Source organism: Bubalus kerabau, chromosome 1, assembly GCF_029407905.1.
Source record: "Bubalus kerabau isolate K-KA32 ecotype Philippines breed swamp buffalo chromosome 1, PCC_UOA_SB_1v2, whole genome shotgun sequence".
Lineage (NCBI taxonomy): Eukaryota > Metazoa > Chordata > Mammalia > Artiodactyla > Bovidae > Bubalus > Bubalus kerabau.
This window is the reverse complement of record NC_073624.1, coordinates 249168611-249195953: the sequence shown is the minus strand read 5'-3', so window position 1 is coordinate 249195953 and position 27343 is coordinate 249168611. Positions and strand designations below refer to the sequence as shown.

The window sequence follows — 27343 nt, the reverse complement described above, 5'->3', positions numbered from 1 at the left end:
GTCACTGAAGGATAATAAATGTCAACCTAGCATTGTGTAACTGACTGAACTATTATTCAATATAAGCAGTATTAATAGATATTTTTCAGACAAACAGAAAATGAGAGTTTGTTACCAACTGATCCTAAATTACGGGCTTCTCTGGTGGCTCAGACAGTAAAAAATCGACCTTCAATGCAGGACACCTGGGTTTGATCCCTGGGTTGGGAAGATCCCCTGGAGAAGGGCATGGCAATCCACTCCAGTATTCTTGCTTGGAGAATCCCCATGAACTGAGGAGCCTGGTGGGTTACAGTCCATGGAGTCACAAAGAATAGGACATGACTGAGTGAATAAGCAAAAGACCCTAAATTAAGAAACTTTTTGAATATTCATTGGAAGGACTAATGCTGAAGCTTCAATACTTTGGCTACCTGATGCAAAGAGTCGACTCATTGGAAAGATCCTGATGCTGGGAAAGATTGAAGGCAAAAGGGTATGAGGGTGGCAAAGGATGAGATGCTTTGATGGCATCAGTTTCTCAATGGACATGAACTTGGGCAGACTCTGGGACATGGTGGTGGACAGGGAAGCCTGGCACGCTGTAGTCCATGGGGTCGCAAAGAGTTGGACGTGACTTAGCGACTGAACAACAGCAACAAAGGAATTTCTAGGGTAACTTCTGGCCCCATGCCCAGAGATTCCAATTTAGTTGGTTGGGGAAGGGTCTGGCACCTATATGTGTATCTCTAAATATACATATATTACACACACACACATGCACACACATTAATACTTGGGTTTTTAGGCCATCTAGGAGATTCTAATGGGCAGCCAGTCCAATCTCTGTCCTCAAGTAGGGCTTCTTCAACTTTAATGCATAAACAGATTATTCAGGTATTATGTTAAACTACAGAATCTAATTGAGTGGGCCCCAAACTCAGCATTTCTAATAAGCTCCCAGACGATGTTGATGATGCTGGTCAGGAGGCCATGCTTTGAGTAGAAAGGTTCCAAAGCATTAGTTGAGGAAGACAAAAATTTATCTCAGGAGAAAGACTGAGGATCAAGAAACAATGGTAGTTTCTGCTGCATAATGTAGTGCTGCTGCTGCTGCTGCGTCGCTTCAGTCGTGTCCAACTCTGTGTGACCCCACAGACGGCAGCTCACCAGGCTCCCCCATCCCTGGGGTTCTCCAGGCAAGAACACTGGAGTGGGTTGCCATTTCCTTCTCCAGTGCAGGAAAGTGAAAATTGAAAGTGAAGTCTCTCAGTCATGTCCGACTCTTCGCAACCCCATGCACTACAGCCTACCAGGCTCCTCTGTCCATGGGATTTTCCAGGCAAGAGGACTAGAGTGGGGTGCCACTGCCTTCTCCATAATGTAGTGAGTCAGCTATAAGTATGCATATATCCCCTCCCTCTCGAGCTTCCCTCCCAGCCCCTCACACCACCCCTGTGCGTCATCACAGAGCACGGAGCTAAGCTCTTGAGCTATACAGTAGGTTCCACTAGCTGTCTACTTTATACATGGTAGTATATACACATGTCAACCCAAATCTCCTAATTCATCCCAGTCCCCATGCCCAAAGGTCTGTTCTCTGCACCTTCCATCTCTACTCCTGCCTTGTAAGTAGGTTCATCTGTACCATTTTTCTAGATTCCACATACATGCATTAATATATGATGCTTTTCTCTTTCTGAATTCACTCTGTATGACAAACTCCAGGTCCATCCACATCTCAGCAAATGACCCAATTTCATTCCTTTTTATGGCTGAGTAATATTCCATCGTGAATATGTATATATGTACCACATCTTTATCCATTCATTGCAAAAAAAAAAAAACCAAAAAAACCCCTAGTGGATAACTTTTAAAAAAGCAACAAAAATGAAGCAGTGATAAACGCAACTCCAGAAAAATAAATGACCCAATCAAAAAATGGGCCAAAGAACTAAATAGACATTTCTCCAAAGAAGACATACAGATGGCTAACAAACACATGAAAAGATGCTCAACATCACTCATTATCAGAGAAATGCAAATCAAAACCACTATGAGGTACCATTTCACACCAGTCAGAATGGCTGCGATCCAAAAGTCTACAAGTAATAAATGCTGGAGAGGGTGTGGAGAAAAGGGAACCCTCTTACACTGTTGGTGGGAATGCAAACTAGTACAGCCACTATGGAGAACAGTGTGGAGATTCCTTAAAAAACTGGAAATAGAACCGCCTTATGATCCAGCAATCCTACTGCTGGGCATACACACTGAGGAAACCAGAAGGGAAAGAGACACGTGTACCCCAATGTTCATCGCAGCACTGTTTATAATAGCCAGGACATGGAAGCAACCTAGATGTCCATCAGCAGATGAATGGATAAGAAAGCTATGGTACATATACACAATAGAGTATTATGCAGCCATTAAAAAGAATACATTTGAATCAGTTCTAGTGAGGTGGATGAAACTGGAGCCTATTATACAGAGTGAAGTAAGCCAGAAAGAAAAACACCAATACAGTATACTAACGCATATATATGGAATTTAGAAAGAGGGTAACAATAACCCTGTGTACGAGACAGCAAAAGAGACACTGATGTATAGAACAGTCTTATGGACTCTGTGGGAGAGGGAGAGGGTGGGAAGATTTGGGAGAATGGCATTAAAACATGTAAAATATCATGTATGAAACGAGTTGCCAGTCCAGGTTCGATGCACGATACTGGATGCTTGGGGCTGGTGCACTGGGAAGACCCAGAGGGATGGTATGGGGAGGGAGGAGGGAGGAGGGTTCAGGGTGGGGAACACATGTATACCTGTGGTGGATTCATTCTGATATTTGGCAAAACTAATACAATTATGTAAAGTTTAAAAATAAAATAAAAAAAAAAGAATTTATTAAGGTGGGTAACTCTACACATTACTTGTATGAATGATAACAATAAGGTCTAATTTTGTATAGGAAAGAAGTAAAATGGGAGAGGATGATTAGAAAGAAAATGTTCCAAGATCTTCATATTATTCAGGTGAAACTCGGAAGCATTTATTAAGATGAATGCCATGGTGTACATTAAGAGTTTTGCAATTGTGTCTGATCAACAATAATAGATTTCAGAGATTCCCCAAGATCTGGCAACCTCAAATTTTAATAAGCAAACCAGAACACTTTTGAGAGTAAAAGGGGTGCCATTAGTAATTACCCTGGACAACAGACACAAATCAGGATCATCTCAGAAAAATCAGGACAGATGGACAGCTTCCCTCAGAGTTGAGAGGAGTGTCTGAATCATCAGGTCTCTGGATCCTTCCTCCTCTCCCCCTGGACCATCTAATGAGAAACGTCCTCTTTTTATTTATTTCATGCCTCATGTGTCTATGTTCATGCTCATTTGAAAGGAACATAATGGACAGACTGCTTTTGCCTGCCCTGCCTCAATTCCTCCTTCACTGGGCAGCTGCACCTCAATTACCTTCGGGAAGAACCACATCTAACCCACACTGTATCATTCACTATTGGTCTGTGCCAACTATGGGAATAAAAGCATCTTCCAGGCCTGGCCAAGCAGGTCACTCTGTTCTTTTGATCACTCTGATTGGTTGCAGTACAAGCATCTGAGTCAGGACAGCCTAATGAGAGTCAGTTCTGAGAATCATTAAGAAAAATATTGCTCTTTGTGTTGGGTTTTCCAGTTGGAGGAATTTTGTAAGTCTGATGCTGCTGGGAACCAGCAGGTGGAGGGTCTTGTCTGAGAGCCTTTCCAAACCTGAAGACAAGAGAGACACACACCCCAGTGACATCTTTTATATCTGAATCTAGACAGGCCTGAGCAAATGATGCCCCTGCACCGTGAGGTGATGTGAGTTATCTCCTAAACCAATTTTTGGTCTTATTCATTTCATTATTGTTGTTCTTATTTACTTAAGCCAGTTTGAACTGGGTCTTCTAACTAGCAAATAAGAGTCATACTTAATAAGATGTATGGTTTGTGCAAACCACTTGACCAAATTAACTTGGCAACCCCTTTCAGCTCTACTGACATGGCTGAAGGGACATAAGCTACATAAGAATGAGAATCAGAATTACTTTTTTTCCTGTGTGCTATTATTTAAATCTACGGCTTGAAGCTGCTATGAATTTTAAAAAAGTGTTTACCATTTCCAAAAATAGATTTTATAACCCAACTTGCCTAACATTTGAAAAAAATGGGCCAGGTTTGTGCCATTCTAAATTCACATTCTAAAGGAGGCAGCTTATAAAATTTTGTTTATGATCTGATTTTCAAAACATTTGAAGGGACTGATTTAGATTATGAAATTCAGCTAAAGCAAGAGGCTGAAATTAATGCTTCTGAATTTCTTTGCTTCTGATTCTAAATCTCATAACTGTGAGTTATTCAAATGCATCATTGTCAGCATTCCAGAGAGAGAGTCACAATAATAAATAAGGTACCTGCTCACTTCAAGTTACCCTAATGACATGTAAGGAAAAAATACCTATTATTTTGCACTTTTCCTGACCACTTGATTTAAGATTCTGAAGCAGTATTTATTTGATGTGTTGCAATACTTTGATTTTTAATATAACATGTTATTTATATTAGTGACTAATATATTTTGAAAACAAAATTAAAATATGCTTTTGAACTGATGTATCCCCAGCACCCAACAGTTCCTGGCACAGAAAATCTCCTCAAATATTTGCTGAATGAATGACAAATAAATGAATATGCCTAAAGCATATATTAAAATATGCATTAGAGGACATAAAAGTATAATATTCAAAAAGCAGGAGCATATATTTACCTCTGTGAAGTATGGTAGTCACTCAGTCGTGTCTGACTCTTTGCGACCCCTTGGACTGTAGCCCGCCAGGCTCCTCTGGCGAGAGGAGAAAGGATACTGGAGTGAGTAACCCTTCCCTTCTCCAGTGGATCTTCCTGACCCAGGGATGGAACCCACATCTCCTGCATTGCAGGCAGATACTTTACTATCTGAGCCACCAGGGAAATCCATATTCACTGCTAGTTACCAATTAACACTTAGATCAGGGTTTTTGGTATGTGTGTTCCCAGGAGTATATGTTCCAATGCCAGCTCTTAAATTTAAAAAAAAAAAAGTTTTCATACATATCTTTCCTGCTGGACTTCTCAGAGCCTTGAACATGCCAGTATGAATTTAAATATTCCAGAAAGAAGCTAAGTGAAGCAGTGGTTCTTAGTCATAATGCTAAATTTGACAACCAAATTTAATTTTTGTGGAATGTTTCTTATTAAGAGTATTCTTCAGACCCCACTTTTGAGGAATGCTTTCAGACTCTCACTGCCAACATCCAGAAAAGAGTTCATGATGGCAAACACATCATTTGGGGAGGCAGGTGTTTTTCTTGCACGGATAGAAGAATTCAACATGGATTTCCTGGAATGTGCAATTGAACTCTATGAGACTTTTTCCTTGGATCCCAACAAAATAGAGAGCTTAGAGGAGCAGAAAGTATTACCCTGGATGTAGAACTGATCTGCATAAATTCATCAAAGGATTACACTGCGGATGTATAGGTTATTTGAAAGAAGAAACATGAATATCAAGCCATGCTTTAAAAATACGCCTGAAATAAAAAGGATACTGTTTTCAAAACTCAAATGCAGTTCTACATTTCTTATGTATCAATAAAATGTGGATAAATGTGTCAAAGAGAATATTGAGGATTTCATTTGCTCCTTGTATGCAACCACACTTTGGGTTATTCCTTATTGATTTATGATTTTATTAAAGCCCTAGGGACATGTTCTCCTGCATATTTCTAGTTGATGACTGAATGTGTATCTGATGTTTTGTAAAGAACACGTGGAATGCTTCCTTGCCAAGCTTCACCCACTTTTAAAGAAACACTTATAATAGGAGTTCAATACAACAACAAATAAGCATCATTTGTTTCCCTCTTTATCTTATCTTTGTTCCCCAGGAATTTAAATGCAAATGTGAAATAGAATGAACACCAGCAAATGCATCAACTGCTCCCACAATATAATCATTGCAATCTATAAAGCATAACAGGCTCTCTTGTGCTGTCTGCTTACTGTCACAGTATTTTGTGGTTGGAAATACATTCCGTGGGTGTTATTTTGCAACCACATTTGAAAAGGAACACTCTGCGGAATCATCCCAGTGTTTATGTGAAAAGAGTGCAATGTTTGCCTGGGCATGTATGGAACAGCTTTATTCTTTATTTAACTTATTTTCACAAAACAATTAAGGGAAAAATATTTTTAGCATCAATAATTAAAACTGGGGAACTCAAAGGAAGGGCTGATCTCCGCAGCCTTATCTAAGCAGAGCTTTCTGCCTTGCTACTAACCATATGCCCTGCCTGACAGTCTCCTGAAACGCTCCACTCTGATTTATTGGCCAGTTCCTGCAACCTGCCTTGTGCCCTGAACTGAATACAGAGCATCCCAAACAGTCCTTTCACGGTGAAAAACCACCCTCATGCATGTGCTGCTGCTGTTGCTGCTAAGTCGCGTCTGTCGTCTCTGACTCTGTGCGACCCCATAGACAGCAGCCCACTAGGCTCCTCTATCCCTGGGATTCTCCAGGCAAGAGTACTGGAGTGGGGTGCCCTTGCTACCCTAGATCAATTGGTTATATTTTTTAGTACTCTAGAAATGTCCCCAGGGGAAGAGCCTGGACCCAGGGAACCACTAGACCAGTGGTTCTTAACTTACTCATACACTGAATTGTCTAGGACAACTTGTTAGACTCTCAGATTTCAAACCTAAAGATTTAGGTTCAATGTGTTTGAAGGAAGACACAAGAATCCGTCTTTCCAGCAGGCATCCCTTATGACACAGATGCACATGCTCCCAGGTTCTGCCAGACCAGGGACTGGTCCACTAAGCCCAATGGGCCAAATCTGACCTTCTGCTTAATTTTCTACATAAAGATTTTGTGGAACACAGCAATACCTATATTTCTTTTAAATCTATGTCTGTGGCTACTTTCACAGTCATGAGATTGTTGAGCAGTTGTGACAGAGACTGCGTGGTTTGAGAAGCTTATTTACTCTCCAGCTCTTTATAGAAATGTTTGCTCACCTCTCCTCTAAATGATATTGAATTAAGTTTTATGCTTCAGACTTAAGTTCCAAAACACTATGGTGTTGTAATACAGATGCCATCTTCAGTATAGACCTCAGCAACTTAAACCTCTGCAATGGTTTCCTATCACCTTTAACTTCTTACTCTATCCCTCAAGGCCTTTGCTTTACATGGTTCCTGGGTCCCTCATAAACTTCACTTCTTTCCTCTTCTCCCTAAGCCTTAGCGCTCTGCATCCCAGGGATTCTGGTCGTTCTTTCTGGTCCTTGAAGATGCCATGTTTGTTCACATCTCAGAGCCTCTGTACATGATGCCATTTTAAATATAGGGTATGAACGTCCATGCATTTTTAAAAAAAGTCAGTGTATATTTAAGGGACATGTACTATGTCCTTAGGAACCATGTGCAGTGCTTGTCATAGACTGGAGAGTAAGTGAAGTTTGGCTCTTTTCCTTAAGAAGTGTACAGCTTAATATGGAAGAAAGAAAGTGAAGAAGTGAAAGTGAAGTTGCTCAGTCATGTCCAACTCTCTGTGACCCCATAGACTATAGCCTACCACGCTCCTCCATCCATGGGATTTTTCAAGCAAGAATACTGGAGTGGGTTGCCATTTCCTTCTCCAGAGGATCTTCCCAACCCAAGGATCAAACCCGGGTCTCCTGCATTGTAGGCAGACACTTTGCCATCTGAGCCACCAGGGAAGGCTTAATATGGAAGAGAAACATCAAATAATGAAGTATACAAAATCTGCAACATCACCTCACACAAATCAGAATGGCCAAGATTAAAGGGAGCTCAACCAGGTGCTCTGTAACCACCTAGAGGGGCGGGATGGGGTGGGGGAGGGAGGGAGGCTCAGGATGGGGGGAACATACGTATACTTATGGCTGACTCACGTTGTTGTACAGCAGAAACCAGCACAACATTGCAAATCAATTATCCTCCAATTAAAAATATTTTAAGAAGTACAAATGACAAATACTGCACAGGGTGTGGAGCAAAGGGAACATTCCCACACTCTTGGTAGGAATGTAAATTGGTGTAGCCACTATGGAGAACAGTGTGGAGGTTCCTTAAAAAAACTAAAAAAAGAGCTATCATATGATCCTGCAATCCCACTCTTTAGCATATATCCAGAGAAGTCATAATTCAAAAAGATAACGCAACCTGATGTTCAGTGCCAAGATAGCCAAGAGCTGGAAGCAACCTAAATGTCCATGGACAGATAAATGGGTAAAGAAAATGAGGTATACTCTCAGCTATAGATAATGAATAGTACTCAACCACAAAAAAGAACAAAATAATGATATTTGCAGCAACATGGATGAAATTAGAGATTATCATAATAAGTCAAGTAAGTCAGACAAAGACAAATACCATATGATATCACTTACATGTGGAATATAAAAAATTATACAAATGAACTTATTTACAAAACAGAAACAGACCCATAGACAAAATAAACAAACTTATGGTTACCAAAGGGGAAAGGTGGGTGGAGGGATAAACTAGTGATTTGGGAGTAACATATACACATTACTAAATATAAAACAGATAAACAACAAGGACCTACTGTATAGCACAGGTAACTATACTCAATATTTTACAATAATCTATATAGAAAAAGAATCTGAAGAAGAATAGATACATGCCTATGTACTGAGTAAGACAAAAAGTTCATTTGGGGTTTTCTGTAAAGTCTTCTGGGAACCCTAAATGAACTTTTTGGCCAACCCAAATATAACTGAGTCACTTTGCTATATAACTAAAACTAATACAGCATTGTAAATCAACTATACCTCAATAAAATTTATTTTTAATTTTGAAAAATGCTGTCATGCTAAATAGCAGATGCCCTAAGAGAGCACATCCAAGAGTCCTGATTTGATTTGGAAAGACAAGGAAGACCTCCATCACCAAGTGATATTTACACCAAGATCTGAATATGAGTGGACTCAACTTGGGAATTTCATTTTTATTCAACTTTCTACAATGAGAACAGATTGAAAGATTTTAAACAGATGAATAACATGTTACAATATCTGACTTTAACAGAATACTTTTCTACTAGGAGATACAGCATTCTGTACTCAACTATATTTTAAGTCAAATGTTAACCTTCAATAATAATGGATAGAATGCTAGATTTTCTCTTGAACCTAACAAATTTCCCTGAAAGTTTCACACAACAAATGGTTGAATAAATTTTTAAAAGAGTATATTTTTACAAAACAGCAAGGCCAATTCATCCAAGGAGTTAATCCTCACCCTTGGAGAACAACCATTTCCAAATACACAGACAAATATATTTGAGATATAAATGACAAGCAGCACATAATTTCAGGTGTAAAATGTAATGATTTAATATATATGTATACGGTGAAGTGATCACCAGAGTAAGTCTAGTGAACAACCATCACCATATATTTTTTCTCCTGTGATGAAGACTTTTAAGATCTAGCCTTTTAGCAACTTTCCGATATGTAATACAATAGTATTAACTGGGCTTCCTAGGTGGCACTAAAGGGATTCCCAGGGGGCACAGTTGGTTAAGAACCTGCCTGCCAATGCAGGAGACACAAGAGACATGGGTTTAATCCCTGTGTTGGGAAGATCCCCTGGAGAAGGTAATGGCAACCCACTCCAGTATTCTTGCCTGGATAATCCCATGGACAAAGAAGCCTGGCAGGCTACAGTCCATGGGGTTGCGAAGAGCTGGACACAACTGAAGTGACTGAGCCCACAGGTGGCACTAGAAGCAATGCAGGAGACACAAGAGACGTGTGTTGGATTCCTGGGTTGTGAAGATCCCCTGGAGCAGGAAGTAGCAAGCCATTCCAGTATTCTTGCCTGGAAAATTCCCTGGATGGAGGAGCCCGGTGGGCTACAGTCCATGGAGCCACAAAGAGTTGGACACAACTGAGCACATGAGTATTAACTATCTCATCATGCTGTACGTTACATTACAGGAATTATTTATAACTGAAAGTTTGTACCTTTTGATCACTTTCACTCATTTCTCTCGCACCCTACCTATCAAAACATTTTATGTTTCAGAAAAGTGATTTGTCTTGGATAAATCAACGTGTCTGAGGTCTGGATCCAAAGGCTGCTGGCTGAGAGCTGGCTTCTAGTGGTGGAAACACTGCGATTCTTCTTCATCATTTCACCTGTCTCCTACCTTTTCTGCCCTTCCTAAGAAGAAAGCATGTTAAATATGGATTGCCTGAATCCCCCCTTTTGTATCTGGCTAGAGTGTCAAGAGATGACATTTATTTAAAGAGATTAAAAGCTGCGGCAACTTGTGGCCTAGGTGTTCCCACTTATAAGCTACTCTGGCTTCCTTTGTTTCTGTCTTTCTTAGCATCAACTGTATAACACGCAAGGCCTAGCGCACAATGAAAGTATAAGCCTTTTGTTTGAGTTATTAACAACCTCAACAGGGGACTGCAGTATGCTAAGCCAAGTATGTGAAGTTCCTTTGAGTCCAGGACAACTGCACAGATCACAAGCCCATGAAGCTGGTGCTGGTTCCTCTCTTTATAGTCTTTCAGTGAGGCTTAGATGCAGCGATCTTGGGAGAAGCTGTGAATCAGTGCAAACTTCTGACTTGGGTAGCTAAGGGCAGCTGAACTCTAGACACTGGGACAAAATCTTACGCACTTTTGACTTTGCCTTTGTTTTTCGCCAGGAAGGACAAAACCTGCATTGGACTTGCCTTGAATTTGAGAGTAAAATCAGGTTTGTAATTCCAGAAAAGCAGAAAAACAAGACTTTCAGAGTGCATTAGTTCCAGGCTACTTAGCCCTAATAAACCCAGACAAAAGAGTCTTCTATATGCTCCAGCCAACATCACTGGAGTTCTACGTTAGTAACTAGGGTCAATGCCGGAATTAATAATAGTGTCCTTGTACCCAGCTTATCTGGATTGTGCACACATTTCTAAGCATCCTCCGGGGGGGAAAGGGCTAATCTATGATAAAATTGGGGCTTTAAAAATCTGTGTCTTGGATATTCTCACTCTCCATACCTATTGGCAAATCATTTCAACACAACTAACAAAAAGATTAGTCCAATTCATTTACTAATAGATGGCAGCGTAGACTTTGAGTAGCCAAATTGCCGGATTAAAATACAGCAACACCAAATTTTTCTTTTTATTTATTTTTTGCTTCAAAATTCAACCATATGCCTATGGACACAACTTTGTGCTTTTGAAATCTGAACAAATGTGATAAGACTGCTACAGTAAAGTATCACGATAAAATGATTTTGCCCATGTCCAACACAAATTGGCAATTTGCCCAGAATATGTGTAAAGTAGGCCAGCAAAGGTTTTCTGATTCTAACTGTACCCAAGTAATAGAAATCTGTTGTTTGTGTGTAGTGTTGGTAGAACTTTTGAGGAGAATGCTTTTCTTTCTCTTGGTTGTGGGGTAGACATATGATCACAACCAGGAAATTAACCTACTGTCCTAGGAACTAGTCTTAAGTAAAATAATGCAAAAACAAAACTTGAGTGGAATCATGTGAGGAAAATGGTTGGTAGAGATTTATCCTATTTGTGCTCAATGAGACTACAGATACATGTTCTTGTTATTTAGCTCCTTGGAGCTGTCTTGCTTCTAGACTGTTCCAAAAGTTTTCTTTGGAACCTGTTTGTTTGTTTGACCTGATGTTACTTTCTGAAACATTTCCTTTGTTTGGAGTCAGTTTCTGTTGCTTACAACCAATGAGCCAGTACCACCAGCACAAACCCAAAGAGGCTCCTACTGACCTCCCACAATTTTAAATAATCAACAAAATTCCTTATAAAATGAAGATATGTTTACAGCTTATTGTCCTTGTTGCACAGGCTTCATCGATTTCATTGTTTTATCTCTAATTGATTTATTTAACACTTTTATTAATAATAGGTGCCAGCTTGAAATTGACTTTACCGCCGAGAATTCTAGTGTAAAAGTAGCACATCTGTGCTGACAGGATGGCTCATGAGATTGACCTAGATAATGAGTTGTATAATTCTGGCTCCACAACAGACACTGAGCTATGAAAATATAAGTAAGTGAGTAAAAATTCAATCCTCTATCCCTTATTCCATGTTATTTCTGAATGTGTCACTTAGTAGAGTTATTGCTTCACTTCCTTGCTGGCAAATATTATTCAGAGGTTTTTTGAGTCATGTCATCAACAGACTCTCCCTAAAATCATTGTATATTGACAAATGACTGCAAGATGAAGAGGTAAAGGTTAAAAAAAAAAAAAAAAAGTGGAACAGCCTTGTCAAATGAGTATAATGCTGAAAAATAAATGTGATGCTGGATAATTCCCAATCTCATGCAAAATTTGAAAGTCTCTTGAATTTGCCTAAAGCTTATTAAGTAGTTACTCTGTTAGCAGAGGCAGAACTAGAATGCGGTGAGTTAAGTGAGGGAGCAACATTTAAGGAGGTATGCATTCTCTCTCCCTTCATAGGAGTGCAGAGTGAGCCCCTGAGCGTGAGTGCTTCCTTAAATATTGCACCCCTGGCACCTTTCTTAACACACCTTAGTTTGGGCCCCATTTGCCAGATCAATCAAGAGCTCTTCCATTCATATCTGGTAGGGGTCAAGACAAGTTAATAAAGGATCTTAAAATAAGGATGAATAAAATATGTATCAAAATTGAGAAACAAAATGATTGATGGTAGAGAGATACTGTGTTGAATTGGGAATATTAATAAGGGTTCAATGAAAGGAGTAGTATATTAATAAATGTTCAGTGAAAAGAGTAGTATTTGAGATTGGTTGGTTTTTGTTTTTGTTTTTCTTCTTTTAGAAAACACAATTCTGACTTTAAGCAAGAGGGAAAATGATTGGTTTATGTAACTACCATTCTGGGAATGTGGTGTGGTTTGGTTTGGGGTGCTCATAAGATCTCAGCAAGAATGAGTTTTTTCCCCCCAATTTCCTTCTTGGTTGACTCCACTCTCCAACAGATAAGATGGCTCTGGTAACTCTAGATTTTCTATCCTCTCAAGTTGAAATCCAACAGGAATATATGAAGACTGTTTCCCAGTGGTTTCTTTAAAATCCCTCAGATAAGCTCTTTGCCTAGCTTAAGTCACATGCCATTTCAGAACCAATCTCTATGAGCAGAGAAATGTAGCTTAGCTAATTGGCTAAGCCTAAGGTCACATGACCCATCGCTGGACCAAAGGCTGGGTTGAAGGCCTGGAAGGGTTGGAGCCAGAGAAAGTAACACTGGAGGGGCAATAAAATTAAGCTTCAATAAATATGCCTTTAAATATGGATCAGATATTGACTATTAAGGAAAAGGTCATTCTGAGAAGAGGGAACATAAGCAAAGAAAAAAGGGCAGAAAATACTAGGCAGTATTCAGAATTACTAAATTATCCAACTGTGGTCAAGTATAAGATACATTTAAGTTACTTAAATATATAGAAATCCCTCTTTATTTTTTGAGTCATATTCTTTGTTACCATTATACAGTGTGTGTGTGGTATGTGTGTTTGTGTTTAGTCTTTCTCTGAAAGACTGAAAATTAGACTGAAAATTTCACATTTGTATTTTTGTATCTTTGGGATATTCCCTATTTTTGGTCCTCAATAAATATTTGTTGCAAAAGTAAAGGGATTAATGAATAGAATAATAAATGAAAAGTAGAAAACTAGCCTAGAAAAATAGGGTCATATTGTACAGGATTTTGAAAGTCAGGCTAAAAAATTTAGATTTTACTATATGGCTCACAAATGTTTGAAAGCATGGACACCAAATGGTCAGAGCTGTATTTCCAGAATATAAATTAATTTCACAGTTTTATAACCTAGAATGAAAGAGAGAGAAAAGAGGAAGAGGTTGAATGACCTGTTGGAAAGATATTTCACTATTTCAGTCCCTGAGATGCTATTTCAGTATTCCTGAGGACCTGATTTGAGTAATAATAATGGCCTTAGGAAAGGGGAAGTACAAATAATGGTAGAAATAGAAAATCTGGTCAACAATTAAAGGGAGAGAGTGAGGGTGAGAAGTCAAAAGGAATGAGATGGTGAGTCTGGTTGCCTATAGCAACAGAGGTGCCATTAACAGAAGTCAGAAACCACAGCTGCTTGGTGGTTTGTGGAAGAATATAATGAATGACAACTTGGACACACTGACCAGCATTCAAGGGAAATAAATTCCACTAGCCATCAGAAATGCAAGTGTGAAGTCAGCACAGATTTGGGGGCTAGAGTCTTCTCCTCCTGAAGGAAGATGAGGAGGAGGTTGAAATTGTAGAAGAGGATGCACATGGTCAAAAGGAAGAGAAAGAAAAGAAGGGGTCCAAAGTCAAACGTTAGCATTAAATATGGTAGAGTTTGATTTCATTCTAAATACAGTACAGTGAGAAACCATGAGTGATGTTAAAACAAAGGGAGGGTGAGTTCTACTTTAAATTCTGAAGACTTTGGGTGTTAGATAGAGTGAAATTAAGGTCAGACAATTGCTAGACCAAGAGATATCTCCGTGATCCTTGATTCCTAACTGTTAATCTAGGCCAGTTGATCAGGGTCCTCCTTCTAGTTCTTTTTCTAGATCTTTAAAACAAAATTAATCAGAACACAAATCTACCATTCAACACTGAAAGGAGGAGGAGGAGACAGCAGGGGAAGAGAAAAGGATTAGTGAAATACGATCTGCAGTTGAAGTTACAGCTGCAGAACTGAGACTGAGATAATTAAGTAGCTGGGGAGAAGGCAGTGATGACACCCAAATGCAATGCCTGAATCCTCTACTCTTAACGGCTATGCTGTCCTTACAGCTGGTAGGTTCCAGATAATTTTTTCAAAAGTTGGACTGACCAAGATATCCTTGGGTAATACATGTGGTAGATAACAAGTTGGAGGCTACGTGCAATAAGAACAGAAAGGACCACTTTGTTTGACATTTACTGGAACAAAGAGCTTAGATAACTTGTCCATGATCATGACAGACATGTAGTATTAGAGGTCAACACAGCGACCGGGACTCCTGCATCCTGAGTGGTAGAGTGACTTTCCCATTCTATCACGTGGCATTTTCTATGCAGAAACTTAGCTAGATCTTAAAGAGTTACAGCTGCAGCTGTAAAATGGGAACTTTAGAGAGTCATGAGTTCAGAAGATAAATGGACCTAGAAGACAACCCAGATGATAGAGTAAAATTGGCCCAGAGTCAGAAAAATATTTTTTTCTGAGACTATCACTTACCATTAAAATCATCACATATCCAGCGTTCTACTTTGTTTCTGCTTCACACTGACATATACGCAAATACATAAATGCAAATGAAGACACTGATGTGCAAAGGAAATTATGTGAGAGGTGGTTCTTATTTGGAGGGTCCTAAGGAATATCCATTTTTTTTTTTGGACCCAAATTCAAGGAGGGTGAATGACATGGATTTCCTATGAAATGGGGATGCTCTTTTGTCATTCTCCAATGTTAATGCCTCTTGTTCTCATAAACATGCTATTTATACCCATAATAATAAGCAACATGATCTTTTCCACTTCGTGAAAAAGTTGTGACACCAAGATTTCCTTTTCACTTCTAAGTCTAATGATTAGAAAGCAAATAGACTATTTAAATGGTTTTGCTTATATCTGCTTGCCTTTATGGATCTGACATGATCTGATCCATGAGCTGCAGACTGTCAAGTTCTGTACCTGTGAAAGCATTGTGGCAAATCACAGAGAATTCAGATGACAGACCCTTACCGCTCATTCCTCATCCAAGTGTCAAATCAATGTTATGTTGTCTCCAAGCAACATCTGGTTTTACTTTCTGCAACTGTTGTTGATCTTGGCTTTCTAAATACCTTTCATGTTGCAAAAGACATGGCTTCGTTTGAGCAACTATTACAAATAAAGCCAACTGTATTGTAATGAGTCTTAAAGCCTTCGTTAGCACATTCCTAACAACCTTTCAAAGGTAGATCAGCATTAAAGATGTATTACCAGGATCTCATAAAAATTAAATATATTTCCTAGGAACCTTAGCTGAATTAGGGGCAAAGCCAGAAAAAAAGAATTATTACCTCTACTTTAGCCTTTAGGCCATGTTATAAGAACAGACACCCCATCAAACAACTTCATAAATGTGAAAAACCTAATTAGAAAATTAATTCCCAATTATGCATATAGAACGAAGCCTGCTAAATGAGGAAGGGACCACAGTGGGGGAGAGTCAAAGCAATGTGGAAATTATTTCAATTGGGAAACCTGCTTCTCACAGAAGGGTAGAGATATTGAGACTAGGGAACACAATTTATTTTATGGAAAAAGACCCTGAGGTTTCTTTTCTCTGGCCTTGGGGACTTCCATTATTACTTACAGAAGGTCAGGAAGTCCTAAAGCTCTTTGAAGTATGGGCCACCTCCCATGATGGGGATGAGAATAAAGAAAAAACAAAACAAAAACACTTATTCATCGTTCTTCTAAATGAGTAATTCTAGAGTCTCCATGTATGGGTGGTTTATCTATATGGCTTAATTTCCATTTGAAAAAGTAGAAAATGCCCATGCATAGGAATGCATATTTTATCTTTGACTATTGAACAGTACTCTGTTGCCTGAGATACTTTGATATGAATCTACCACTTATATAAGAACAAGGGATTTATATACAAGAGGATCAACTATATCACATGTGCTTGAATACTTAACACCATGTCAGCAGCCTTCGGGTCTGATGATGACAGCACAGGCAACAACCAGGCCCCTCGAAGGCGCATCCAGATCACTCCTGCCTATGTTTTCCAAGTCCACCTCTTTAAGTGGGTTTCAGATGCAATTAAAATGAAAATGCCATAATGGGCCGTGACATTAGAACAAAACACACCCTCAGAAGGTTTCTGCATGTGCTTTTTTCTTTTTTTCCTGAGCACTGAAAATTATCTCTTTGTCAGCCCTGTGGCATGGTCACAATGCAGGGGCCTCAGACTAGGGAGATGTGTTCATTAGGAGAACTGGATGACTAGGCAAGGTGCCAGCTTGTGTTGCCTTGTTTGGAAGAGAAAGCAGAGCCGAGTTCCCTAGCACCACCTGCCCATCAAACCCCAGAGCACTTCTCAGCCTCCCAGGTCAACCTGGAGGATGTTAACTCGCATCAACAAAGGACAGGGCAGGAAATTTGACTGCCAGCCCGTTAATTTTATATACAGTCTTACAAATCAAGATTGTGTTGCAGGAGCTATTCAAGCTGGTGTTTACCAAGAGTTAGGGATAGAAAGAGAGATGGAGGTTTCAAATTAAGATCTAAGGAGGGAATCAGCAAGCTGTATGCACTCTGCAGAATGAAAGACCCTTAACAATTGCTCCTAAAGTCATCATTTTCTACAGATGAAACCACAAGGGCTCAGGAAGGAGAAGAGGTCTGCTAAATAAGGATGGTTCGGCAGTAGAATAAGAGGATCAAAATCGGGACTGCAGCTAGGGAGGGGCCACAGACTGAGCCCTTTTCATTTGCTTGAGATGCCCTGGAAAGTTGCCTTAAAGTTCCTCAGATCAAAGTACAGGCTGTTTGAGAAAAGAGCCTTCCGATTGTTTGCTAGTCCCTCAAACCAATTTCGGCTAGTAATTAACTGATTCCCAACATCAAAAGGTGAGCCATCCCAGGAGGAGTCAAGAGAGATCAAAGCCTGTGGTGAGGGGTCCCCCAGCACCCCTGCCACCCTCCGCCCTCTTTCCCAGACAGATATCCATCCGACTGCAGTAAGTGAACAGTCGCATTGCTTTTCACTAGAGAGCAACATCAAACAGACTTCCAAATCACTTGCTGGAGTTTTCAAGCTCTGTTAGAAGAAAAAGAGGAAGGTACAGGTACGTGACCATATGGTTCAGATTTCCTAGGATGGTCTAGGTCTCTAACAGTAACTCCTGTTGTCCCCATTGCTGGGACATGTTCCAAAGCAGGGTCACTATGGTAAAGAAAAGTGGGCTGGGCAGTGCTTGGTACACAGTATATGATAAACACATTTTAGATCCCCTCTTCTGCATATCATCACACTATGATTCCTAATTACTGTATTTTTTAAAATATTGTGTGCACAGTGTATACTTTTATAGTATGCAAGGAAAGAGTATCACATAATGGCTTTCAATAATTTGCCTAAGCCAGGTGCTGCACACAAGTCTGCCAGAGCTGGTCAGTCTCTGTGAGAATGGGCCATTGTCTGTAATAGAGTTACTAAGGCATTTTTGTTTCTATTTTTTGCTGCACGGCACAGCTTGTGGGATCTTATTTTCCCAACCAGGGATTGAACCTGCACCCCTTGCGTTAGAAACATGGGGTCTTATCCACTGGACTCCTAGGGAAGTCCCCTTTATGTGACACTCTGAAATGCACTAGACTAGTGTGGTTCCTCCTGCTCTCATTCACACCACTGGTTAGTTTCTGTGGTTTTCCACACAGGTTTCTACACATGTGGCTGTACCAAAGCAGATCCTGGCAACTGCTTTTTGGACAGAGACTATCTCTAGCCCAAACTTTTACAGATTTTGTGAAGCTGAAACAAAGTCCCAGGTGACTTGCAGTCAAAATGTACCCAAGGATTGAATGTAGGAGAAAAATGAGGAAAGTCAGAATAGGGCTCAAGTTTCTAAACTGGGAAGGCTTCTGCCAGTATTTTAGGTCTAAAGATCTAAAACTGAAACTAGAAGCAATTCCTACAAAAGGGGATCAGACAAGGGGCACTTGCAGGACAGATGTGCACTTCTAGATTCTGTTTCTGTCCTTGGGAATGCTGCCCATGTGAAATAATTCAGCATCTCAGCCTCTTCCCTTTGAAACATGCTCCTTCCTCATGGTCCTATGTTGACGGTAGAGTCAACATTTTTCCTGAGAGTCTCTGTCAACAGCTATTCTTTCCTGGACATTAATCTTCATTCTAGATCCATCAGCTCTACCAACTTCCCATCAGTCTGGTAATTTCCAATGCTACTATGCTAATTTTAGAGGACTCCTGTCCTTATGACTGGTTTCTGTATTTCAAACCACTGAACAAAACACCTTTAGATTAATTTGCCAATATCCCATTTTTCTATATATTATTACATCCCAACTCTTGGAACTCTTTGAGAGTGCCACAGTGTCTCCAAGAAGTTGAGAAATCATCTCATATCTCTATATCCTATCCAGGAATGAAAGGATTTCTAAATTTCTCCTTTCTTTCCCTTCAACTATATGCAACCCTTATCCTCCTCTGGATTTTGACCCCGATTTTCAAAATATAGAAGGAGCTACTGGCTTGAGTTGAATTACAGCTGTCCCTTCATAAGCCATCTGGCTTGTCAGTGTCTATCCTTTCACAATTATATGCCTTGACACTGAGGTTGAATATCTGTTACTTTTTAACTTTTCACTTGTGCTATTACATTCTTATCACAGGATGAAGGGAAATATGGAATGCTTTTAATGCTCCTGTGTCTATCACCAATCAGCTTGGTTCACTCATTTATATCTCCAGTTTAGCTCCAGTACAACTCTGAGCTTGTGTTTCCTGTCTCAGCCTTTGTGTAACTGTATGGAGCAGGCTAACCCCCAAAATATCTAAAAGTTTTAATACCAACGTGTCTCATTTTCTAAGGTGCAGCTTGGTTTCCTCAGAACTACCCATAGATTTTCCATATTTTTCCTTCCTTCTGGCATTTTAATGGAAATAACCATACTTCCACAACATTTAATAACATCTTCCAGAAATAAGCCAGCTCTTCGATAATGACCCACTATGCCTGATACCATCAGAAAATAATACCCAAGGATAATAACGTGAACCTTGTGCAGAAAAGAATAGCTATGAGGTGAAACCCATTACTTGGAATGAAAACAGGAAAGGATTTTTTTTGTTGTTGCTATAATATATATTCTTTTTTTTTGTTTTTCTTTTTACATATAGCTGCTTCAGGAATAACCTTTGTGAAAAGATAAAGATATCAAAGTTTAACTTTTTGACCTTTCTTTCTCTAAACTAACATTGATAACATACTGTGAAACTTACTTACTGGATAACATCCACTGAAGGGCTTATGAAAGCATTCTTTAAAAGCTCCATTGTCTATTTCCTTTTAATCTTTCGTGTTTACCTGAAAAAAAAAAAATCTGTGCTTTCTAAATTACATGTTCCTGACAAAAGAAGAAAAACACACAAGTTATTCCTGTGAAGAGCATCAGAGAAGCATCAGAGACGGAGGGGGGTTTTCTGATTGATTGACAAGCTTGATTTGATTGGTGCTTGTTATGACTTCCTGTGGCAATTATAATAGCCTTAGTCCCGAGCGATGCTGGTCATCACCACCATCCTTCTTCTCTACCCTTCCTGCATGTTTCCACATTGCTTTTTCTCTCACTGCTGGCACCTCTTTCCAGCCCAATGAGCAATTTACAATGATTACTCCCTTCTCCCAGCCATGAGAATGTCATTTTAAAACAGTAGGAAAAAGAAAATATGATTCCGCTCAAGAAAAGGACCCTGGTATGGAATGAACCTCTCATTCTTTAGATTAATAAATGGAGACCTTAAAGGTTCTTTGACTTCTTAATGTAGCTGAGGAACCAGAGGGGTGGGGAAGGGCAGGTCTGATTGCCATTTTGAGAAATACTTTAGCATAAAGTGACACTAGCAGAGTGATTTTGGACAAGTTTCTTAACCTCTTTGAGCCTCCGTTTGCCAAATGGAGTAATGATATAAGCTGCATCATAAAGCATTTATCTTACTGAATCTTCCCAACATCTATAGTACACATACATAACAGTAGCTTCCATTTATTGAGTGCATAACTCTATACTTACTGTTAATGTTTGGGCACCACAGACCTACCTCCTGACCCTTTCTGTGTGTGTGTGTGTGTGTGTGTGTTAGTTGCTTAGTTGTGTCCAACTCTTTGCAACCCCATAGACTGTACCCACCAGGCCCCTCTGTCCATGGGATTCTTCAGGCAAGAACACTGGAGTGGGTTGCCATTTCCTTCTCCAAAAGGAACTATAGAAAGAAAGAAAGTGAGGTCATTCAGTCATGTCCGACTCTTTGCGACCCCATGGACTATATATAGCCTACCAGGCTCCCCCATCCATGGACTTTTCCAGGCAAGAGTACTGGAGTGGGTTGCCATTTCCTTCTCCGACCCTTTCTATAATCCTTTGGAATTGTTTGAGTCTGGAAATCCACCCTACCCTTGCCTAGACCTCTCCCACCCCAGAGAAAGGAAGACAGACTTTGCCCCCACTTAGAAGAGAAACTGGGAAAAGCCAGTTTCAGTTCTCAGTTATGATGTGAGCCAAACATGAGTTAAAACCTCAGGTTTACAAAGCCCATCGATACTGCTCTAGGAATTTCATGTGAAACACCCATTACCAAGCTGGTTTAATTTGTTTAGTTAATAAACTTTATGTGAACCGTTTTTATTTAGCATGTGTACTGGAAGCATTTTTATATAATTTCTGAGTCCACAGTGGCATGCTTTCCCTGAACATTTATGACGTTCCACAACTCAACTTCCAAAGAAACCCATTATGGAATTAAATGGATTCAGGTGGATAATTTGAGAGGGTAACTATATTGCAGGCAGCAAAGACAATATGTAAATATTGCAGCAATCTCTCTGACACGATATTAGAATATGAAAGAAAATGAAATCAACGAAACTATGAGATACGGAATTAATTTACTTTCAAATATTAAAAGTAATGAATCTTCTACTTATTTTCAGATTCCTATGACTCATCTTAATACTATAATAATTCTTAACTCTATTACATTACTTAACACATATTTGCATCACAGCACTCTCCAAATGAATGCCTGGCACTTTTTTTTCCCCCAAACAGTTTGCCAGAAATTGCTATTATATTTTCACCATTCTGGGTTTGAATAGTCTGGTGGGAAATTATTTTTTTTTAAAGTGCAACACTTGACATGGTATTTTCTTTACAAGAGGGACAAATGAATGAGAAAGTATAATCAGCCACATTACATGAGATCTAGAGACTAAAATCCTATTCTAACTCTGGATCTACCTTGCTTTTCATTGGAAATGAGTCTTCCCTCCAGTTTCTGAATATCTGTCAATAAATAAACATAAGCCTTTAAAAAGGCTTAACAGAAGCTGTTAATAAGCTGTTAAGCAATAGAAAGGAATGAACTACTGACACAGGCTGGATCCTGGATGAACCTCACAAAGATTATGCCAAGTGAAACAAGCCAGACACAAGAGACCATATATTGTATGATTCTACTGATATACCCAGAAAAGGCAAAATTATAGAGGCAGAAAGTGGATGAGTGGTCACGTGGGGCTGGGTGTGGGAATGGGGATTAACTGTAAGTTGGCAAAAGGAATCTTACTAAGGGGGAGCAAAAATATCCTAAAATTTATTTATGGTGATGGTAAAGTTACTTCAGCAACTTTACTAAAATTACTAAAAGTCATTGATCTGTACACTGAAATGGGACAATTTAATGATATATAAAATACACATCAATAAAGCTGTTGAAAAAATAACCTGGAAGAACAGATGGATTGAAACTAATGGCAGGGTAGGCTGTTTGAGAGAGGAATCTCTGCCTTAATGTCATCAAAGAGTAATATCTCTTTGCAGTGATACATTAGGACATCTTCTCTGGGAACGCTGATGGCTTAAGCTTATGCACCAAGCACCATGTCGTTATTGAATCTTGCATGAAACCCCATGGCCTACTTGTAGAAGCAGGATTTCCAACATTCCCCTCCAAAGAAGACCTTGACCCTCCCACCTCACCTCTTTCTCACATGCTACTTCCATACAGTGCATAATACTCACAGACTTAACATTCAAACTCAAATGCTATCAGTCTTAGATCTGAATCTTAGATCCTTTCTTTGAGTTCCTTCAGTTTTTCTAAGCACTGTATCCCCTCCATTCAGCAATGCTGTAGGTCCAACCCTTTTACGGTTCTATCATGCTTTTGTCTATCTTGAACCTTTTGACGTGAAGCCCAACTGTGACACTTGTATGGTACTTCATGGGGATGATAATAAACAATAGCTTCATATCTCATAGGTAATACAAACTCATAGTAGATTCAGTTTGGTGTGCAAGAGTGTGTGTATGTAGAGACATACATAGATGTAGGGAGCATGAAGAATGGGAATTGAAAAGGAGTCTTTTCACATGACTAATGCATCTTTGAGAGAGCTCCTTAAGTCTTCTGGTCAGTGTACAGTCATCTCAAAAGAAAGGAGCTCATTTTATAAGTACTATCTATGCTGACACTTAAATTGCTATATTTTGCGATCATATCTCTCTTTTCACGTCATTGTGTCCTCATTTCCTCAATACCTGACATTTTGGAAATCTGGGGTACAGACAAAGAGAAAAAGGTGTGGAGTGTGAAAAAAACTCGTTTATGGCTTTTTACTAAAGAGATCAGGCAAAAGGGAAGCCACCAGTGAATGAGTGTCATTTTGTGCCAGAATTGGCAAGTGGTATGCTGGTAGGTCTTCCCCCTATATTATTTTATTCCGTCCTTGTAACAACTCTCTGAGGCTGGTTTTATCCCCCACTCCCCCTTTACACTGATGAGGAAGGCAAAGCTCGGGGGAAGTGAGCAAACTAGACCAGGTTAATCAGGCTAGTATGTGAAGCAGACAGATATCACTCTAATACCCAGCTGTTTCATGATTGAAATTGAGTCCGATGCACAGTAAATTTATTATCTTCATAATATTTAGTAAACTTTTATAGGGGGTGTGTTCTGCTCCCTTATCAACCCCAAAATAATTGTTTGAGAGATGAAACATCAAGAATTCTGGGAGGAAAAGAAAGTGACTGTCTTTTTAAGAAAAACAAAATACTTGTTTGTTTTCTGAACCATCTTGATAAATTCCTTACTTCCTCAATGAACTGCCTAATGGGTAGGGGTGTCTTTGCAATTATAAAGACCTCCTCCTGCAATTGGCCATGATATGTTGGTGCTATATGATTGATCTCCTATCACATTATGGGAATCTGCTCTCCATGACTTATTTGGTTCTATGAATTTTCTGTAATGGAAATAGGTAGATGACACACACTGATGCAAATCTAACTTTTAGGTTTCATATTGAACCTCTATGAACACATATTCTAACATAGTGCGCTCAGTTGCTTAGAGGTGTGCTCCTCTGTCCATGAGATTTTCCAGGCAAGAATACTGGAGGGGTTGCCATTTCCTTCTCCATCTAACACAGTAAGAACTTAGAATTCTGAAAGCTATCATATGTACCTTATTAAATCACTTACAGCAAAAGTTCTCAAGTTGAGTGTGCATCAACATTCCCTGGAGGGCTTGATGTAACACAGATTGCTTGGCTAACTCCCATGGTATCCACTTCAGTAGGTCTCAGATTTGCAGGAGATTTTATAGTATTTTGGACAAGTTTTCAGATAATACTGGTAAATTAATTTGAGGACCAATTTTTTAGACCCATTTTTTTTTTCTTTCAAAAGAAAGAAGAAGCATATAGAGCAATTATTTTTTTTTTTGAGAAATTATTTTTTTTCTATTTATTTTGTTCTCCTCTATAGGTAGGAATACATTTTATAATTTCTATGGAATTTCAGTATTTAAACCTATTCAAAAGTAGACATACCAAGAATTAAGTTCTCATTTATACAATTTAATTAAGTGGCACCTGGGTCTTGATTGTTATCACTGCAAACTCTATTTTTCTGTTTTTCAAGTTATTTTGCAATTTTCTCTTACTTGGTTCTGACAACCACTTGACTGGCATGGCTAATGTATTATCGTATTATAAATGAGATAGCCAAATCCCTGGGCAGTTAAGTGACTTGTCCCTATAGATATAAAGGATTTAAATTGATGTGATTTTGATTCAAAATCTTAAAACCTTAAATTTTACAAATATACATATCATGGTGTGAATGGGCACAACCAGATAGACAAAAATAAAAGCAAGTGGCAAAATGATGGTGCATTGAATCAGCAATTAGGCAGCTGGGGACCTGATCGCCTAAGTCTGCCCTAACAAGCTCTTGGAGACAAATCATAGATGCAAATAGACTTAAATTTACTCATCTAGAAAATGAGGGGTAGACCAGATAGCTGAGATTCCTTCCTGGGTTGGTTTATTTATTCATCTAGTTGTTCACTGAAGAAGTATTCATTAAGAATTTACCATGCATCTGGCACTGTGTTAGGCCCTGAAAACAAAGAGCTGAGCAAGAGACCCTACATGCCATGAAGCTTACATTCTAGGTGCATTCTAGCTAGCTCATATACAGTAGTGATCGTATTTAGAGAAAAAATAAAACTAAGAAGAATAACCATATCATTAAAGCATCACTGTAGCTAAGAGTCAAGGTCTCCATAAAGAAGTGATATCTTAGTGGACTCTTGGATTTAAAAAGGGAGACAGCTACATAAAATGACAGGGAAAGCATATACCAGGTAGGGCTGTACTAAATGCAAAAGATCCTGAGATATAAACCAGCTCAACTTTTATAAAAATTAATTAACTAATTAATTATTTTGTATTAGGAAACACAGGAGTCATGGGTTCGATCTCTGGGTCAGAAGATTCCCTCAAGGAGGAAATGGAAAACCACTCCCATTCTTGTCTGGAGAATCCCATGGACAGAGGAGCCAGGTGGGCTAACAGTGGGGTCACAAAGAGTCAGACACGACTTAGTAATTAAGCACAAGCACATAGTGAAGTATAGTTGATTTAGAATGTTGTGCTAATTTCTGCTGTACAGCAAAGTGATTCAGTTAAACATACATATTAAACATATATATTCTTTTTACATTATTTTCCAAACTGGCTTGGCAATTGTAAGAAATAGGAGGAAGGTCAGTATTCTGGAGCCAGGAGAGTAAGCAAATGATAAGAGACCATGTCTGAGTGGTACCCAGAACCTGATTGTTTAAGATCATTTAGAGTTTTTTTTAATTTGAATGACATTTACTGAAAATTTCATTAGTGAGGGTGTTTCCATTAAAAGCAGAGTTAAAATGATCATAAAATGTTCTTGTTGTATAAAGTAATAAAACATCCAGGATTTACCTAGTTCTCTGTTTTCTGAAAGGTGCACCTAACTATAAGATACGAGCTGCAGTCCCGCCCTGTGAGATGTCAGCAAAGACTATCAAGGCAAGGCCAGTCCAACAAGTATCTTTTCTTAATCTAAAAGATATAAATGGGCTTTTTGAAAAAATTTACTTTACTAAAGCATAGTTGATTTATAGTGCTGTGTTAATTTCTGCTGTAGAGCAAAGTGCAATAAATATCTTTTTGATCTTTTCCTTTTTGTATGCCACACTTCCTTTTATGTTATTATTATTTTCTTTTTTGAGTCTTAAAGGCCACCATAAGAATTTGGAGGTCTTCTGGCAGAGAAAAGTAAGAACTGATTTAAGCTAAAATTACTCACTGGTTCTATGGGTATTAAAAAAAACTATGTAAAAGTGAACATACACATACGTAAAAATCCATTTAAAAATTCTGACCTTTAAATAGATGTTTTCCCCTCATTTATTTAGCATATGAATGAGAACATACACATTAATACACCAGCCAAAATTGTGCCTTCACCATTGATACTTTAAGAATATTACTAAGTATTATAAACATGGGCAACTCAAATAATAATTAGGGGGAAAATCATATGGAAATTGCTCACAAACTCATTAGAGTGTGCTTAATTATTGCAGTGAAGGGTTAGCAAGAGGATTGAAGCTTACCAAATAAATCTGTTTGCACATGGATTGATATGCTTGTATCATAATTACTCACAGCTGTTGGACTTTCGAAGTTTATTAGGAACTTAATTCCAAAACTTTCATGCTGAAAAGATTTTTTAAGAGGAAAGTGTTAGCCCAGTGCCAGTAATGTGAGCAAGGAGAATTTTTCTAGCAATTCTTTTCAGAGATTACTTACAGAGTAACACAGATCTCCTCATTATACATAATGAAGTGAACCCACTCATTTTTGATTTTCACACACTTTCCAGAAAGAGCAGAGCCTCCTGATTGAAACTGCCTGAGCCCTGCAATGAGAAGTTGCATGTAATATGTATTCCAATTACAAAACGATCTCAGAAAACAGGCTTGATGCCTGATATATTCATTTGAAAGCAATTCTTGGCTAAATTGATCTTTAAATAATCTATCTATACGCTTGTTAATTTAATAGATCAACTGACATCAGGAGAAGACAGCAGCGCTTCATCCTTCACACTCTGTCTTATAGCTGACAACTAATCCTTCTTTCTTG

The 27343-nt window shown here is 38.9% G+C and overlaps 2 long non-coding RNA genes across 2 annotated transcripts in view; one reads left to right on the top strand and one right to left on the bottom strand.

Annotated features, from left to right (window-relative positions):
• Positions 1–3013: 3013 nt before the first annotated feature.
• LOC129638165 (uncharacterized) overlaps positions 3014–27343 on the bottom strand; it is a 94825-nt gene continuing 70495 nt past the window's right edge. Inside the window, exons 2-3 of the long non-coding RNA XR_008707716.1 lie at positions 4786–4860; positions 3014–3746 (exon numbers count right to left, since the gene is read on the bottom strand). This is a non-coding gene — a long non-coding RNA (uncharacterized LOC129638165). The remainder of the gene's footprint in view (positions 3747–4785; positions 4861–27343) is intronic.
• Positions 17547–26338, top strand: LOC129638158 (uncharacterized). The gene is made up of 3 exons (XR_008707715.1): positions 17547–17914; positions 25609–25717; positions 26157–26338. It is a non-coding gene; the product is annotated as an uncharacterized LOC129638158 (long non-coding RNA).